General features: G+C 50.7%; 1 pseudogene; it reads left to right on the plus strand.

Moving 5' to 3' along the window:
• The first annotated feature begins 1,430 nt into the window (after positions 1 to 1,430).
• LOC130871284 (uncharacterized) lies at positions 1,431 to 5,817 on the plus strand (annotated as a pseudogene).
• The last annotated feature ends 11,861 nt before the right edge of the window (positions 5,818 to 17,678 follow it).

Raw genomic sequence — 17,678 nt, forward strand, 5'->3', positions numbered from 1 at the left:
GCACTTTCCTGACAAGGTCACCCAAAGCCTGTTCATCTAGTTCTCCTTTTGTCCCTTGAGAGAGGGCTGGCCACCACGCTGTGTGAAGCAGTGCCCACTCATGGGTGCGTGAGTGAGTGGACCGCTTTCTAGTATCAAGAGTTTAGAGTGGTGGATCAGGACAGCCAGCTGCTGTCTGTCATTCTGGCCGTCTAGCTCCTTACATCAGGCCCACAGGAGATTTCTGGAAGGTTCCTTTAGAGCAGAGAAGAATGAGCAAGGACATGGGTATTTGTGGTCTCTTTGTCCTGCAGCGGCCCCTCAGGATGTCTCTGCGGCCTAGGACTAGAGTGTGCCTCTTCCTCTTCTCAGCTAGGCCTAGCTCCCTGAAGATGGACGAGTCCTCTTCTATCCCAGATGCCGAAGTGACAGAATCCAAACCAAAGAGCCAGGAGTAAACTCGTGAGAACTTGCAGTAGTGCCCTTGATCTAGCTCTGCCTTTCTGGAAGGTAGCTCTCTGCCAGACGCAGCATGGTGTCCCTAGGGGACAACCTCCTTTCCCTGTCAGTGCCCCATTCTGTGTCCTCAGCATTGTGACTGAAAGACCCTACAGAGCCCCTCCTCAGAACCCGCAGCCAGCAGGCTCCCCGGGAGAACGTCCTGTTTGCTTGAAAGATTCTCAAGATCAGCAGCTAGCCTGCTCTCGTGAGAGGAAAACAGGGTATCTATAAGATAGGACATCTACAAAGCAAGATGACTGCACAGTAGGATATCTATAAGATAAGAGCAGGATGTCTGCTGCCAGACATCCATGCTGGGAGAGGAAAACCATTCATGCCCCCCGCCTCATTCCGATAACCACGCTTCTGCTTCTGTAAATTGCTTTTTGCTGCCCTCTTTCCTATAAAAAGTTCTCCTCCCAGTCTGCAGGTGCGCAAGTCCTCCGAAAGACTTTGCCACCCGCAGGTACCTGTGTCTACCTAATAAACCTCTTGCAGTTTGCATCCGACTCGTGGTCTCGGCCTGGTCTGTGGGTCCGGGGTCTCCACCTGAGGGAAGGTCCCTACCGGGGGTCTTTCATTTGGTGCATGGGCCGGGAATCGAGGCCCCCACCCAGGGACCACCGACCCACCATCGGGAGGTAAGCTGGCCAGCACCGATTTGTTAGTCTGTGTCTGCGTCGTTTATGTGCTTTGTTAAGTCTGTACACTCAGATGTGGGTGCTCTGTATCTGGCGGGCCCAGGAAGGAGCTGACGAGCTCGGACTTCCACCCCGCAGCCCTGGAAGACGTTCCAAGGGTGTCTGGAGCCCGGAATTAGGTGGCAGCTTTTCCGGAGCTCAATCTGTATCAGACCCAAAGTCTTGCTTTGCTGACTTGGGTCTGAATCTGGAGCCCGAAATTAGATGGCAGCTTTTTCGGCGCTCGTCTGGCGGGCCACATTCCAAAGGTGGCCGGAGCCTGATTTTTCACAGTCTCTGTCTGAATTTTTGCTTTCGGTTTTGCGCCGAAGCCGTGCTGCACGTCCATATTGTTTGTGTCTAATTGTTGGATTTTTGTGTTTAAATATGTTCTTTGTTTTTGTATATCTGTTTGTGCTCGAGTCTAAATCTGGTACCATGGGACAATCGTTAACAACCCCTCTTCACTTAAGAAGGGGGGAAAATTGGGGTTTTAACTGTTTCTCAGAGACTGGAACTGATGGTATTTAATAACAACAATGTCTGTCATTGTACTCTTACTGGAATTGACCTGATGATATTTGTAACTGCTTATAGAAGTTGGAAAAGTTTGACACACCCTGTAAAATGTTGAGCCTCCTCCATATGCAGGATCAGATAGCCCAGAGGGACCTGAAGCGGCGATGGCCGAGGGGCCCCCACAAGAATCCCCGGCCCTCTCACCTATGGCTGGCCAACAGAGGGACAGACGCGAGCCGCCGCCTGATTCCACCTCCCACGCCCTTCCCCTCCGGGAGGGTCCGAATGGGCAGCAACAGTACCATTCTCAGCTTCTGATCTCTATAACTGGAAACAGCATAACCCTTCCCTTTCCAAAAACCCAGTGGCGCTGACTAATCTAATGGAGTCCATTCCAGTCGCCCACCAGCCCACCCGGGAGGATTGCCAGCAACTCTTGCAAGCCCTGCTGACCTCAGAGGAAGAGCAAAGAGTCTTTTTGGAGGCTCGGAGAAACGTTCCAGGCGACAACGGTCGCCCAACCCTTTTGCCTAACGAAATTGACGAGGCCTTCCCCCTGATGCGACCTGATTGGGACTTCACCACAGCTGCAGGTAGGGGACACCTACGCCTCTATCGCCAGCTGCTTATAGCGGGTCTCCGAGGGGTGGCACGCCGCCCCACCAATTTGGCCCAGGTTAAGCAAGTAATACAGGGAAATGAAGAGACGCCCGCAGCCTTCTTAGAGAGGCTCAAGGATGCTTATAGGATGTATACCCCCTATGACCCTGAAGATCCAGGGCAAGCTACAAGTGTATCCATGTCTTTCATTTGGCAGTCTAGTCCAGATATTAGAAGCAAAGTGCAGAGACTTGAGGGTCTCCAGGGATATACTTTACAAGACTTACTAAAAGAGGCAGAGAAAATTTTCAATAAGAGAGAGACTCCAGAAGAAAGAGAGGAAAGATTATGGCAGAGAATGAAAGATCGGGAGGATGAAAGAGACAAAAAGAGAAATAAGGAATTGACTAGTGTGTTGGCCACCATGGTTCAGGGACAGTATAGAGAGGGAGGCAGGAAGGGAGGACGACTCAGGGCCAAAATGGACAGGGACCAATGTGCCTATTGCAAAAAAAAAAAGAAAAAAAAAAAAGAGGCTCTTGGACCAGGGCATCCTCATCCCCTGCCGGTCACCATGGAATACCCCCCCCCCCTTTTACCAGTAAAGAAACCAGGGACTGGGGACTACCGGCCAGTGCAGGATTTGAGGGAGGTCAACAAAAGGGTGGAGGACATGCACCCCACGGTCCCCAACCCCTATAACTTATTGAGCACTCTGCCACCATCCCACGTTTGGTATACCGTATTAGACTTAAAGGATGCCTTCTTCTGCTTGCGGCTGCATCCGGAGAGCCAGCCCCTTTTTGCCTTTGAATGGAAGGACCCAGATCTTGGTCTTTCGGGTCAATTGACCTGGACTAGGCTCCCCCAGGGATTCAAGAACAGCCCGACCCTCTTTGATGAGGCTCTGCACCGGGACCTGGCAGACTTTCGGGTCCAGTACCCCACCCTGACATTGCTCCAATACGTTGATGACCTCCTTCTGGTGGCCACTTCGGAGAAAGAATGTCAGGAGGGCACAAAGTCCCTCCTACAGACATTGGGACAATTAGGATATCGGGCATCAGCCAGGAAGGCTCAGATGTGCCAGAAGCAAGTCATTTACCTAGGTTATCAATTAAAAGATGGACAGAGATGGCTGACCGAGGTGCGCAAACAAACTATCACTAACATCCCTGCCCCCGGAACCCCCGCCAGCTGCGAGAGTTTCTGGGAACAGCGGGATTCTGCCGCCTCTGGATCCCAGGGTTTGCCGAGATGGCTGCACCCTTGTATCCTCTAACTAAACAGGGGACAATGTTTGACTGGGGAGAGGAACAGCAGAGGGCTTTCAAAAACATTAAGAAAGCCTTATTAGTCTCCCCTGCTTTAGGCCTCCCTGACATTACCAAACCTTTTGATTTATTCGTGGATGAGAGACAGGGTTACGCCAAAGAGGTCCTAACTCAAAAACTGGGCCCTTGGAGGCGTCCTGTAGCTTATCTCTCAAAGAAACTCGACCCAGTTTCTTCAGGGTGGCCGCCCTGTCTGCAAATGGTAGCAGCTATTGCAGTCCTCACTAAAGACGTGGGTAAACTAACCCTGGGCCAGCCACTGACTATCCTGGCACCCCATGCGGTGAAAGCCTTGGTCAAGCAGCCTCCAGACCGCTGGCTCTCCAATGCCCGCATGACTTACTACCAAGCCCTGCTCCTGAATGCGGACCGGGTGCAATTCGGACCTGTGGTCGCTCTTAATCACGCGACCTTGCTCCCCCTGCCGGAGGACCCGGAACACACGGGACCAGACTGGACCCGACGAATCAACCCCTCCGAGATGCTGACTATACTTGGTATACGGATGGCAGCAGTTTCCTGGCAAATGGGAAACGAAAAGCGGGGGCAGCAATGACAACGGAGACTGAGGTAGTTTGGGCAGAAGCCCTACCAGCAGGCACCTCCGCCCAGAGGGCTGAACTCATCGCTCTGACCTAGGCACTCCGGATGGCAGAAGGTAAGAGACTGAATGTTTATACGGATAGCTGCTATGCATTCGCCACGGCTCACATACATGGGGAAATTTATTGAAGACGAGGGCTGCTGACCTCAGAAGGAAAGGAAATTAAAAACAAACTTGAGATACTGGCACTCCTGAAAGCCTTATTTTTGCCCCCAAAATTAAGTATTATGCACTGCCCTGGGCATCAAAAAGGCCATAGCCCTGAGGCAAAGGGAAATAGGCTGGCAGATAACGCTGCCCGAGAGATTGCTATAAAATCAACCAAGACCTCCCAAGCTCTCCCCTTGACGAACCCGGAAGAGGCCCAAGCCTCCAGTTTGCTACCCTATAGTAAAGAGGACATTGATCTCCTAAAGAAAATGGGGGCCACATATGACCCCGAAAAGCAACATTGGGTTTTCAAGGAAAAGATTGATATGCCAACAAAACATACTTATAAAATAATAGACTACTTGCATAAATTGACTCATTTGGGGCCAAAGAAGATGAAAACCTTGTTGGACAGACAGGAGTCAGGCCAATACCTCCTGAACAGGGACGGAGCCCTGCAAAAAGTGACTGATGAATGCCAAGCCTGCGCTCAGGTAAATGCAGGCAGAACCAAGCTTGGTCCAGGAGTTCGGGCACAGAGACATCGTCCTGGAGTACATTGGGAGATCGACTTTATGGAGGTTAAGCCAGGTCTCTAGGGGTACAGATACCTCTTGGTGTTCATAGACACTTTTTCAGGATGGATAGAAGCCTTTCCCACCAAAAACGAAACCTCAAAGGTGGTGACCAAAAAGCTCTTGGAAGAAATATTTCCCAGGTACGGAATGCCTCAAGTCTTAGGCACCGATAACGGGCCCGCCTTCGTCTCCCAGGTAAGTCAGTAGGTGGCCAAACTCCTAGGGGTCGAATGGAAATTACATTGTGCGTATAGACCCCAAAGTTCAGGACAGGTAGAACGCATGAATAGAACAATTAAGGAGACCTTATCCAAATTAACGCTTGCAACTGGCACTAGAGACTGGGTGCTCCTCTTACCACTGGCCCTGTACAGGACCCGCAACACCCTGGGGCCTCATGGACTGACTCCTTTTGAAATCCTATATGGGGCTCCTCCCCCATTTATAAATTTCTTTAATTCAAACATTGCCGATTTTGCTAACAGTCCTTTTATGGAGGCTCATTTACAGGTGTCTACAGATTGTGCAGAGAGAGGTTTGGAAGCCACTCGCTGCTGCTTACCGAGACCAACTGAACCAGCCAGTGGAACCGCATCCCTTCCAGATAGGAGATACTGTTTGGGTCCGCAGACACCAGACCTAAAACTTGGAACCTCGGTGGAAAGGCCCTTACACTGCCCTTCTGACCCCCAATGGCACTAAAGGTTGACGGCATCGCAGCCTGGATCCACGCCTCACACGTTAAGGCCGCCCATACAGCTGACAAAATGGAGCCCGCTGCAACCCCAGCATGGAGAGCCCAACGCACTCAAAACCCCTTAAAGATAAGGCTTACCCGTGGGGCCCTTGGATCATTATATGGGCCCTACTAAGACTGGGGATGGTGACATTCCCGGGATATGACTGTCATCAACCGGGGAATGGAGGGGGATGACATGGGACCAGGAACAAAGACTTCTATGTTTGTCCAGGACAAAACACACAAAAGGGACGTGGAGGGCCGGGGGACGGTTACTGTGCCCAATGGGGTTGCGAAACGACGGGGGAGGCTTACTGGAAACCCTCCTCCACCTGGGATCTAATCATGCTCAGACGAGGAACCATGCCTGGGTACTCAGGAAGGGGACCCTGGACTTGCGGGGGGGGGGGGGGAGGAGCTTGTGGCCCCTTCTATGATATCACTACCGCTACCAATGTCCAGGGCACCACCCCAGGAGGTAGATGCAACCCCTTAGTCCTAGATTATGGAGACCAGCCAATTTAGACAACTTCAGGCAGCCATGCATACTGATATCAAGGTGCTGGAAGAATCGGTTAGTGCACTTGAAGAGTCATTAACCTCCCTCTCAGAGGTAGCCCTACAAAACAGGAGGGGGCTAGACATGTTGTTTTTACAAGAGGGAGGGTTATGCGCAGCACTCAAAGAGGAATGTTGTTTCTATGCGAACCACACTATGACAAAGCTTAGAGAGAGGTAAAGACAGACACAAAAAGCTGCTCGAATCACAACAGGGATGGTTCGAAGGGTGGTTTGATAAGTCTCCCTGGTTTACGGCTCTATTGTCTCCTCTGACGGGTCCCTTGATTGATTGTCCTCCTTCTGATACTCCTGTTTGGGCCCTGCATCTTAAACCGCTTGGTCCAGTTTATGAAAGACAGGCTGTCAGTTATTCAGGCCCTAGTGCTGACCCATCAGTGTCATATGTTACAACAAGAAGAAACCGAGGTTCCCTAACTGCTTAGAGTAAAAGATTTAACTCTATGATAAAAGAGAAGGGGGGAATGAAAGACCCTACAGACCCCCTCCTCAGAACCCGCAGCCAGCAGGCTCCCTGGGAGAACGTCCTGTTTGCTTGAAAGATTCTCAGGATCAGCAGCTAGCCTGCTCTCGTGAGAGGAAAACAGGGTATCTATAAGATAGGACATCTACAAAGCAAGATGACTGCACAGTAGGATATCTATAAGATAAGAGCAGGATGTCTGCTGCCAGACATCCATGCTGGGAGAGGAAAACCATTCATGCCCCCGCCTCATTCCGATAACCATGCTTCTGCTTCTGTAAATTGCTTTTTGCTGCCCTCTTTCCTATAAAAAGTTCTCCTCCCAGTCTGCAGGTGCGCAAGTCCTCCGAAAGACTTTGCTGCCCGCAGGTACCTGTGTCTACCTAATAAACCTCTTGCAGTTTGCATCCGACTCGTGGTCTCGGCCTGGTCTGTGGGTCCGGGGTCTCCACCTGAGGGAAGGTCCCTACCGGGGGTCTTTCAGTGACCAGAGTTACTAGACAAGGTATAGAGTATCGAGTATGTCACACCTTCAGATGAACAATTTAAAAATAAATAAATAAAAGGATGTCTTAAATATTTCCTGGAGCACTCTTGTACTACAAAATAAATTGTGCTGGTGGTTTGTCAGAAATTTAATTTTTACTAGGCATCCCCCACTTTTTATTTGCTAAATCTGACAACTCCCCTTTCTTATTCAAGAATAATATGCATTTGTAGAGTACATAGTCCGAGCTGTGTGGGTGCTTTGCATCCGTTAGCAAACGGCCCTCCTTTGGGAGATATGATCTTGCTATAAGCCCTGTTCAGATCTTGCAGTGATCCTCCTGCATCTGCTTCCCAAATTCAGTTACAGGCATGGGTGGCCCTTACTGATATAGCTCACAATTTTAGAAGTTGAAATCTAAGGTTGATTGGCCTCATCTGTTTGATCTTTAGGTCAGGGCGCCTTGACTAGGTCAGATGGCAGAGAAACAGAAAAGAGACCTATCCACCATATGCAAAAGAGGCCAAGGGCACAGGCCAGCCTCATGTAATAGAATCTCATTCCCAGGGGCACTGGGATCCCTTGAGAAATACTCGTCTTCCTGAGGGTGGTTTCCATGACCTAACCGCCTTGTACTAGGCCTTGCCTCTTGAAGGTTTACCACTTCAACATGACCGCACCAAGGACCAAGGCTCCAGCACAGAAATCTTTAGGGAACAAGGGCCCCCAAAGCATTGGCTGAGGTGTAGAAGTGGGGTGAGACAGGGGGAAACAAGGACCAAGCCAGTGCTGTGGCCACTGATGCAGCCAACACGGGGTACCTGGGAACTGTGGTAGGGCTGGGACCCACCGCCCAACTCCTGTATCACCTGTCTAACATTTGTGTTTATGATGATTGGGAGAACGAACTGTGCCTAGCCCTTCAGCCACCAGAAGAGATGATAGAACCCATGGCTTGGAGACATGAAAAGATGGAGGCTTTATTTAAATACATTTTAATGAGAAGTAAGCCAGTTTTATATGTAAAAATATTTTGGTTAATGTAGAACCACTCACCCATTAACTCTTGTGTGTGTGTGTATGTGTGTGTGTGTATACTCATACATAACAATGTCCTTCTTTCAGATATGTCTTTGCGAAAATCCACCCATCTCTATATTTGGTCATCATGGCCTTTTCCTGTGTCCCGGTCTACTGCCAAGGTATAGTCCGACTTCATTTCTTTATTCATTCTTGAAGAATCGCAATTCTCTTCGTTCAGCAGCCCCTTTCCAGTCTCCCTAGACCAGAGGTGGAGCGACGGGTGGGTCCTGAGGTATCATCTGGAGCCAGGCTTCACAATTCTGAGGCCAAAGGGTAGGAGAACTTGTACACAGAGGAGCTGCAGAAGTGGAAGGCTGCAAAGGCCAGGATCCCCAGCAGCAGGAGGGCTCCCAAGGCTCCGAAGAGGATCCCGAAGAAGGCTCCAAGTTTCACACTTAGGTGCTCACAGTGTTCGCCCCAGGATGTATAGATGGTGAAGGACGCACAGCTGGGGACAGAGAAGTGTGATGAGCGAGGATGCAGGGGACCAAGGGCTATTATCCAGGATAAGGCAGGGGCTATGAGGATCCAGTCTGCCCGAGGCCAACTAAAGAAGTGAGGTCACCAGCTAAAGAAGGAGGTCACCAGCTAAAGAAGGGAGGTCACCAGCTAAAGGAAGGAGGTCACCAGCTAAAGAAGTGAGGTCACCAGCTAAAGAAGTGAGGTCACCAGCTAAAGAAGTGAGGTCACCAGCTAAAGGAAGGAGGTCACCAGCTAAAGAAGGGAGGTCACCAGCTAAAGAAGGGAGGTGTGCATAGCACATTCTACCCCACCTGGATGACCCAGAAGGGTGGGGTACCCATATAGTCACAAACCCATCCCCTTATTCTCCCAAAGGATGGGCTCCATCCTCCACTCAGCCCAACTCTTTCGACCAGTCCTGGACTAAGAGTGAACAGAGGACACTGGGCGGCAAGCCCCTGTGTCACTGCAGAAATACAGTTCTCTCCTTGGGGAGATGCTCAGTTTGCTAACAACCTAAGGATCCAGCTTCAGGGGTGTTCCCAGACTGAGCGCTCTTACAGAGGGGCAGGACCAGGACCAGACCCAAATAGCGGATTCCTTTCTACAGGGTTGGAGGGCATCCATCCTCAGGAGGCTCTAGTACTTCCTGGGAAGCCCCTGGGCTCCCCCTGGACCCTCGCTGCTCTACAGTGCAGTTTCTCATCTCCAGGATGGTTGGAGCACCCTCTGCCACTAGCCTGGGTTTCAGAAGCAATGCATGTCTTTTTTGTCTCCATGCGGAGGAGCGGCACCTGGCCTCCTCTCACCTCCCCCCTCCTCTGCTTCTTGTCCCCCAGTTACTAGGGAGTCACCCCAGTGTCGTGTATTGGGAAGGACAGTGCCTTCCTGAATCTATTGTGCCCCACCCAGCCTGTGTTCCCCAGTAGTATCCTCTCCTGCCCCAGGCCCCTACCCACCTGCATTGAGGCCCGTTTGGTAGGTGCTGGCATTGGCCTCCATTGTAACAGTAGCCCTCACTACATGGGGACACACAGGTGACTCCGTTCTGGGGGCTGTAGACCAGCTTGTAGCCCTCGTAGCCATCACACAGGAAGTAATAGTTCAGCATACTCAGGTTCACTGTAGGCAGGACAAAGACGTATATAGAACAAGCAAACAGCTGAGCTAATTCATGTCTTTTTCATTGAGAAGTCAAATGTCAGATGCTATCCTGAGAAACAATCGGTTGGTGCACAGATACCTGTATCTGCGAGTACTCAGTTCTACAGGGTTGATCCAATCAACAGTGTGTAACGGAGTGGGGCACTTAGCAAATAAATTACTGTACAGCCCTAAGGGTTGTCACCAAGAGGGTGACAGTTTGCAGGGTCCGAAAATGCCAGTAGTGACGAGCACACACTCAGAAGTTAGCCAAACCTCATACTCTCCGAATGACCAGCTATGTAATGGGGACCTTTCCTAAGTGATAAATTTCACTCAGATTTGCAAACCTCAGAGCTGACTTAACCTGCTGCCTCGTCAACTGCAGACCTGCATGTAGGGCCACATACTTTCTACTGGGGCTTGATGTGGCCCTCGGGTCTGTGAGGACCCCTAGCTACTTCTCTCCTCTTCCCCAGTTGTCTCGATATTGTCCTCAAGATAGAGCGAGCGACTCACGGGCCGTCACATCGTGGATATCTGCCCTGGAGATGGGGAAGAAGGTGACGTTCCTCCTGGCTTCAGGGTTGCTCCTCTTGGGCCGCCCACTCCGAGCCTGTTGGAGGAAGACCTCCACCACAGCGTCTATGAGCTGGTGGTTCAGGAAATGGATGACAGGTCCCCTGGGACGGTACTGGAAGTGGGAGACGACCCGCCAGTGTTGAATTGACTTGTCAGAGGGCTGTGCTGAGGGAGAGCTGTGGGGGAGGGTAACAGTGAGGGTCTGAGGAGCAGGGGAGAGGAGAGGGGCGTCATGGAGGGACAGCCTCACTTACATCCGCGTCAGTTCCACTTGGCTGTTCCAGAGAAAAGCCCGCACGTCCAGGGTCCCTAGCCTGTATGCCACCTACAATGGGGGAAAATGAGAGGGGGATGGGAGGACAGGCTGAATGAGAATCAGAGAGGCCCCACCCACCTTTGAATGCAAGGCCTAGGACCCCTGAAGCCCATCTCTTCTCACATGAGACTGGCCTGGGTCCTAGCTTAATAAATATTCAGTGGGTGAGGGATGAGGCGCTTTCCCCCCAGCATCGCCAGGGGAACCTCTGAAACAAACACCTCTGCTTGGCCTCCGATCCCAGCCCTTCCTCTCCCCTCGTATGTACCAAACACAAATTGTTTAGCTAAGATCCCGGCACGGCCCGGTGCCAGGAATGCCAAGGTGACTCAGGAGCCGTTTATTTCAAAGAGCCTTCAGTTAAGGGCAGCAGATGGATGTCAACACATCTGATCGGTTGAGGTTGAGCCTCAGGGTGCCAATAGTAATAATCACTTTGAATGTCTGTCGTGGTTTGGTTCTAAATGTTTTATATGCTTTGTCATTTCAGTGTTGACAGGGCCTGATGATGGGTACTCTTTACGCTATCCCCGTTTATACACAAAGCCGCTATAAATAAGCTTGTCCAATTGTTACGCCTGCTCTAGGAAGCAGCTGGGCAGAGATTTGAGTCCCTAGGTACAGGAGTCTAGTTTCCACCATTCACTAATTTACTCTGCTTAGTGGAGCTATCAACAAGGACATGCTATCGCAGTTCCCTTTGGGAAGTCGGGTGGAGGTGACTTCTTCCGTATAGCAGCCAGGAAGTGTGAATCATGAGGGGTACCCAGAAGACAGGCTGGGGTAACATGTCACCCTGGAGTCTTCTTAGGGCAAGCTGGTGATTCTAATACATGCCACGGTCTCTAATCCTGAGGCTTCCCAATGTCCAAGGCTCTTGGCCCGCCTCTGGCAAGAGGCTCCCCTCCTCTGGGAAATTAATATCGTTGAAGGATGTACACATTATAGCACAGCCCCCACGGGGAACTTGCAAGATCCACTTCCCACTGGGAGCCCAGCAAGCAACACTGACCGAGGCGTTGACGTCAGCGTGGGAGGCGGTTTCATTTTCCCTGAGCGAGAGCATGATGGTCCTCAAGGGAAGCTCTGGAAAGGGAGAAGCAGGACCACTCATCACCCCAGGGACTTCTCAGCCCTCATTAGCTCCCCCAAGCCCAAACTCATCCCACAGGAGGAAAACTCAGCTCCGACCTGGGTGTTTGGGGAACTTGGGGCTCAGACACTGGTTTTCCCAACATTCCCAGCCAGGCAGAAGAGACATGTGAGGCTGGTAGGGATGGCAGGAGGATTTAGTCATACCTTTAGAGATGGTGGGAGTGAAGTCGTTCCCAGCCAGGAAGCAGCGGGTATCAGTGAAGGCTGGGGGGCAGGTGCAAGTGGGCTGGCAGCCTGGAGCCTCAGAGATGTAGCAGTGGCCATGGTTGTAGCAGTAATTCGTAGGGCAGGAATGGTTCTGGCAGACTAAAGAGTCTTTGAGAGCTGTAAAGGGGGCAGGACAGTCAGTTGAAGGAGATGAATAGCCTGTTGAAACCTGACCCCCAGAATATCGTGGGTTTTGTGTGTTTGTTTGCACCCATGCCCAATCTGTGCTGTGCTCATGGACTACTCTGAACCCTAAATCGTCTTTCCCTTCCTTCTCCAGACATTTCTCTATAACCTTTCCCCTTCTCCCAGGTAAGCCTTCTCCCACTTCTGCAGAGGCTGTGGCATGCAACTCAGAGCTGCTCTTGTCAGAGAGGGACCCAGAAAGCTGGCGAGAAGGATCCCAGTCTACTTCCGCCCTCACATGGCCATCTCCTGGCTCCACCCACTCTGGTCAAAGACAGTGGTCTCCTGACTTCACTAGGCTGCCTTCAAGGACTGGAGAGGCCACACTGTCATCTCTGCTGTGTGGCTACTGTGGCTCAGAGGAAGAAATGCAGATGGGCAGGAAAGAATTCAAAAGAGAATGCAGGTTCCTCTGTCATTTAGGGTCCCATGTCGACACTTCCGAGGTCCCCCACCCTTCTCCACTAGTCTTTCCCCATGTTTCCTACAGCAGGGTCTCACAGCTGCTCTGTTCCAGCCCCACCATCAGCATCTGCACCCCCTCCTCCGGCCCCATGCCATCCACCATCCCCTTCTAAGCCCTCCTACCACAGCTTATCGTGGGGCATTTGAAGATGTCTTGCTAAAGACAGACACACTGGTATGTTTTTGTCTATCACAGATCCTTGGCCTATCACCTGGACCCAGAACCTGGCCACCTCCTCTTGCCAGGACCCTGTTCCCAGCTCACCTGCACAATGCCGCCCATCTCCAGTCATGTTCGGAGGGCAGGGCCCACAGCCCTTCCCAGGGATGCAGGTCACCTTTGGGAAGCATGGAACCTCACAGAGGTTCTTGGAGCGTTCACAGAAGCGGCCAAAGGAGTCCTCATCGCACTTACAGCTGGTCACCTGAATAACAGCAGGGGGCTGGTGGCCACAAGCTAAAGGACTTCTAGTAGCTCTGCCTGACACCTCAACCGTGAGAAGGCCTGCTTGTCTCAGCCCCTACAGGACAGGATTGGGAGTCCCTGCCCATAGCTACACTATCCCCTCCATGGCTCTGCAGTAGGCTCTCAGCCTCTCCTGGTTCACACTCTTCCTCCTTTCCTGGAATCCCTGATAGAGTGAGACAGGGGAAGAAACAGAGAGGAAAGAGAAACAAGCAAAGAGACAAAGCAGAAATGGGGCAAGAGCTGCGAACTTGAGTCATGAAATTTGACCACAAACATGGATGGAGAGAATTTTCTCCCCACGGAAAAAGAGGTGCTTCCTCAACTAGAGGGAAAGCAGAGGAGCTGGAGGTCTCAAGACAATACCCACCCTCTCTTCCCAAGCCCGAGGAGATGGTTGTGGGGAGCTACTCTCCATTAACACCCTATGAGGGTTTGTAGTGTCGGAGCCCGGCAGTCTCTGGTCGGGAGGAAGGCAGGCGGGGCAGCTGTGCGGGAGGCTATGGACCTCTTTCCAGAGTGCACAGAACTTCCCGTTCTGCACCTCGGTGCTGCGGTGGGGACTATGTGAAAGGCTGAGGTGAGCATTTCTAAGCCTGACAGGGAGTGAGGTGGAGCACAAATATCTCTTGTGCTCTAAGCAGAGATGAAAGTTCCTCTTCCCACAAGATGGCCCCTGCGCTACCACCACCACAGCTCCACCCTCCCCACTCGCACCATGCCTAAGGGAGAGCATGCTTTCCGCATCCTTCCATCTGCTCCCCATTCCCCACAACCAATGGAGGAGTCCTCCCCAGTTCCCACTACTCACCTCAAGGGAAGAATTGCCCTCCCTGCGGGTCTCATTGTACAAACACTGGCTCTCCATACTGCAGAAGCAAGCCACAGTCCTGGGCTGGAATATGGATGACAAATGAGTCCTAGCGTCCGTTGCTAGAATCTCCAGGGTACATGCTTCTGGAAGTGCTGGTGTCCACAGCAAACTCCCGTTATCTGTTCAGAGAAAAAGAGACCTCGATGGCTGGGAGATCCTCTGCTCTGTGGTCAATGCATGCTGGCATCGAACACCCCGCTTCTCCCTGAATCTGGAATGCCACCAGGCATCCTTTTCAGCAAAGACGCAATTTCCCTCAGAGCTGGAATTCCTACGGTGATGGCTGTCATGCTCTAAGCTGAAGGGAGGCGGCACCTGCTGAACAAGCTGGGGTGCTGGGTGTAGGCATAAATAGGAGAAGGCTGCTCCCCCCCACTGGCGTGAGGAGGCTTCTGAGCGCATCTCTGCCTGAGCCTGTAACGCCATTGTGTACCAAGGCAGCGCCATATAGAACAAAGGAGATGTAGAGAAAGTGTCCCCAAATGAGACCGATCCGTGATTAGAGCCCAGAGGAAGGTCCCTGGTGACTCTGGTTTAGCAAAGAAAGTCGCTATCCCCTCTGCTTTAGCCCACCGAGTCACAGCTACTGGCCTAGGTTCTCAGACATCATTACTAACGGGGGAAGATGTGCTGTGATGCCCTAATCCGGAAAGTCAGAGGAGAGAGAAAGTCGGATAACTTGGCTAACCACAGGAAAAACAACAAAAAGAACCAATAAAGGTATTTGTATTTTTTTAGTCTTATTCTAGAGTGTGTTATTCTTTTAGTAGCTATGGTAACGCTGTAAACTTATGGCTCTTATTCCATTTATTTATTTTGTGTCATGTGGGAGCATGCCCATAGCATTCATGGGGAGGTTAGAGGACAGCTTGTAAGAGTTGGTGCTTTCCTTCTACCATATGGGTCCCAGGATGAAAATTAGGTTATCAGCTTGGTAGCAAGTGCTCTCACCTGCTGGGCTTCTCATAAACCCTGTAAACTATTATTATTATTATTATTATTATTATTATTATTATTATTATTATTATTTTGAGGAGACAGGGTTTCTCTGTGCAGCCCCAGCTGTCTCGAAACTCACTCTTTAAACCAGGCTGAACTTGAACTTGGAGAGCCACCTGCCTCTGTCTCAATTCCGGGATTAAAGGTGTTCACTAACACTGCCAAGCTGAACTAGTATTTTTAATGGTCATACTTGATCATTCTAATGATCTGGTAAATGCTCCATGATGGTTAAAAACGATGCATATAACTGGGCATGGTAGCTTATAATCCCAAGGGGCAGAGGCAGGCAAATCTCTGCAAGTTCAAGGCTAGGCTGTTCTACACAGTGAGTTCCAGGACAGCCAGAGTCAGATAGTGAGACTCTTGTCTCAAAAAAAAAAAAAAAAAAAAAGCAAGCGTTTTGTTAGATGAAAGTAAAATGACCTTTGCATTAGCTCTGTGTGCCCAGAGTGAGCCTATCTATTTAGTTCCGTCTATCTAAACCCCTTACTGCTACTCACTTGGGGAGGAACCACCTATTTGAACTATAGCTATCTTTTTTCGCTTGGGACCACGTGCCATTCTGTATCCCAGACTGGTCTTGATCGCAGGGCAATCCTCCTTCCTCTAAGATGGCAGGCTTGAGCTGCTATAGCCAGCTATAAGCACCGATACTAAGAAAATCTGTTTCTCAGGGCCTGGAGAGATGGCTCCGTGGTTCAGAGCACACACTGCTGTTTCAGAGGGCCAGAGATCAGTTCCCAGCATCCACTTCAGGTGGCTCACACTGCCTATAACTCCAACTCCAGGCAGGTTCCAGCACCTGACCCCATGTGAACATACCCTATACACAGGAACATAATTAAAATTAATAAAAAAGTATTTTCAGAAGAAATGCTGTTTCTCAAGTCAGATGGGGTGATACATTCTTGTTCTAGTTTCATTTCTGATGCTGCCCTAAAACACCCAGAACAAAAGCTTGGGCTGGGAATGGGAGTGGGGGAAGGAGACAGAGAGACAAGATGGGGAGAGGAGGTGGAAGCAGGGAAAACGTTGGTTGGTTCTGGTTACTCAAATGAAAGATGACAGGTTACTGAGCAGAATGAAGAAATGCAAGATAGGCTAGGTTGACTCGGGTCTCTCAGCCCCTACTCCACGCTGTTGCCAGCCAAAGATTCTTACCAGAGAGTTTAAAGCCACTACAGCCATTGGTGAGGCTGAATGTGACATCCTTAGAGTCGCTGGTGATCATAATGATCTCCGTCCACCCCTTGTAGGCTTGAATCTTGCTGGGGCAGTGGATAGAGGGCGGGTACTGATCTGAAATAGAGAGACATGGCAGAGACTAGCTATGCACAGGACGCTCTCCTGCCTTCCCTTTCTGCTCCCTTTCTCCATGACTCTTCCTGCAAGCCCTTCCCAAGCCCGGGGCCCACCTCCGGAGCAGGACTCAGTCTTCCTGCTCTGCAAACTTTAGACTCCTTTTTCTAGTCTCCTCCTCAAACTGGATCATTTCTTCCCTGAACAAAATGCCATGCTGGGCCTTGGGAACAGATGGTTGGTTTTTACCCCAGGAAGAACTGAAACCTGTGAGGGTGATCTGTAAATGGACATTCCATTTTCCAACTCTCCCAATGCTGTTTCTTGGAAGCCTATTATTTCCAGTCCATTGCTTATTAATTCATTCCGTTAACAGATTTATCAAGCACATGATATGTGTATGGCACTAGTCTCTATAGCAATGAACAAGTGACAGAAAAAGAGGCCCAAGGGAATCATAAATTATAAAATGCACTGAATAGTTATAAATACTAAAGAAAATAATCAGGAAAAGGAGTGTGAATAGACAAGAGAAATGAGACAGGCGGCCCAGAGGGCCTTGCTAAGCAGACAGTGTCAAAGAATGAGAGAGAACACGCCTGTGGCCGTCTGTAGAGAGAGCCTTGCAGGCAAGAGAGAGGCATGTGGAAAGTTACCAGTGAGCCCAAAGAAGTCCATGGGGCAGAGAAGAGGGGAGGAGAGGGGAGTGTCAGGAAAGGGCTTCTGGATGAGGGAGGGGACAGACTGCACTGGACAGTGAAGGGAAGGCTGTCGTCTGTCAGAAGGCTTGAGTGAGCTGGGAGCTGTCTGAGGCTTTGATCCATTAAAGGAATAAAAATGCGGAACTTGAAGGAGTGTCATGAAATGGGGTCCGCGCCTGCTTTCTGTCTCCGGAAAGGCCTCTCGGTGCCTCCTGTCACTTACTGAGGGTGCCATTCACGTATTGGAATGCTTTAAAGATCATGTTAGTATTTCGTCCGATGGTTATGTTTCCTGTGGCCAGGGCATCAAACTTGCACTGTGGGTCTCCGTGGCACCCAGAGGTCACGTCTTCATTTGAGGTGTTCAACAGTTGAGACAAGAAGACGGGGGTGAAGTTGGAAGGCAGAGAGTCTGTCCTCACCCCAAGCAGGCCTGTCCCATTGATTTGCCCTGTAACGCAGGAGTTATGACGACGGTGTGAGACTCCAGCCATGCTTTAGTTGTGCCTGCCTCTAGTCTTCAT

Source organism: Chionomys nivalis, chromosome 3, assembly GCF_950005125.1.
Source record: "Chionomys nivalis chromosome 3, mChiNiv1.1, whole genome shotgun sequence".
In the NCBI taxonomy this organism is placed as follows: domain Eukaryota; kingdom Metazoa; phylum Chordata; class Mammalia; order Rodentia; family Cricetidae; genus Chionomys; species Chionomys nivalis.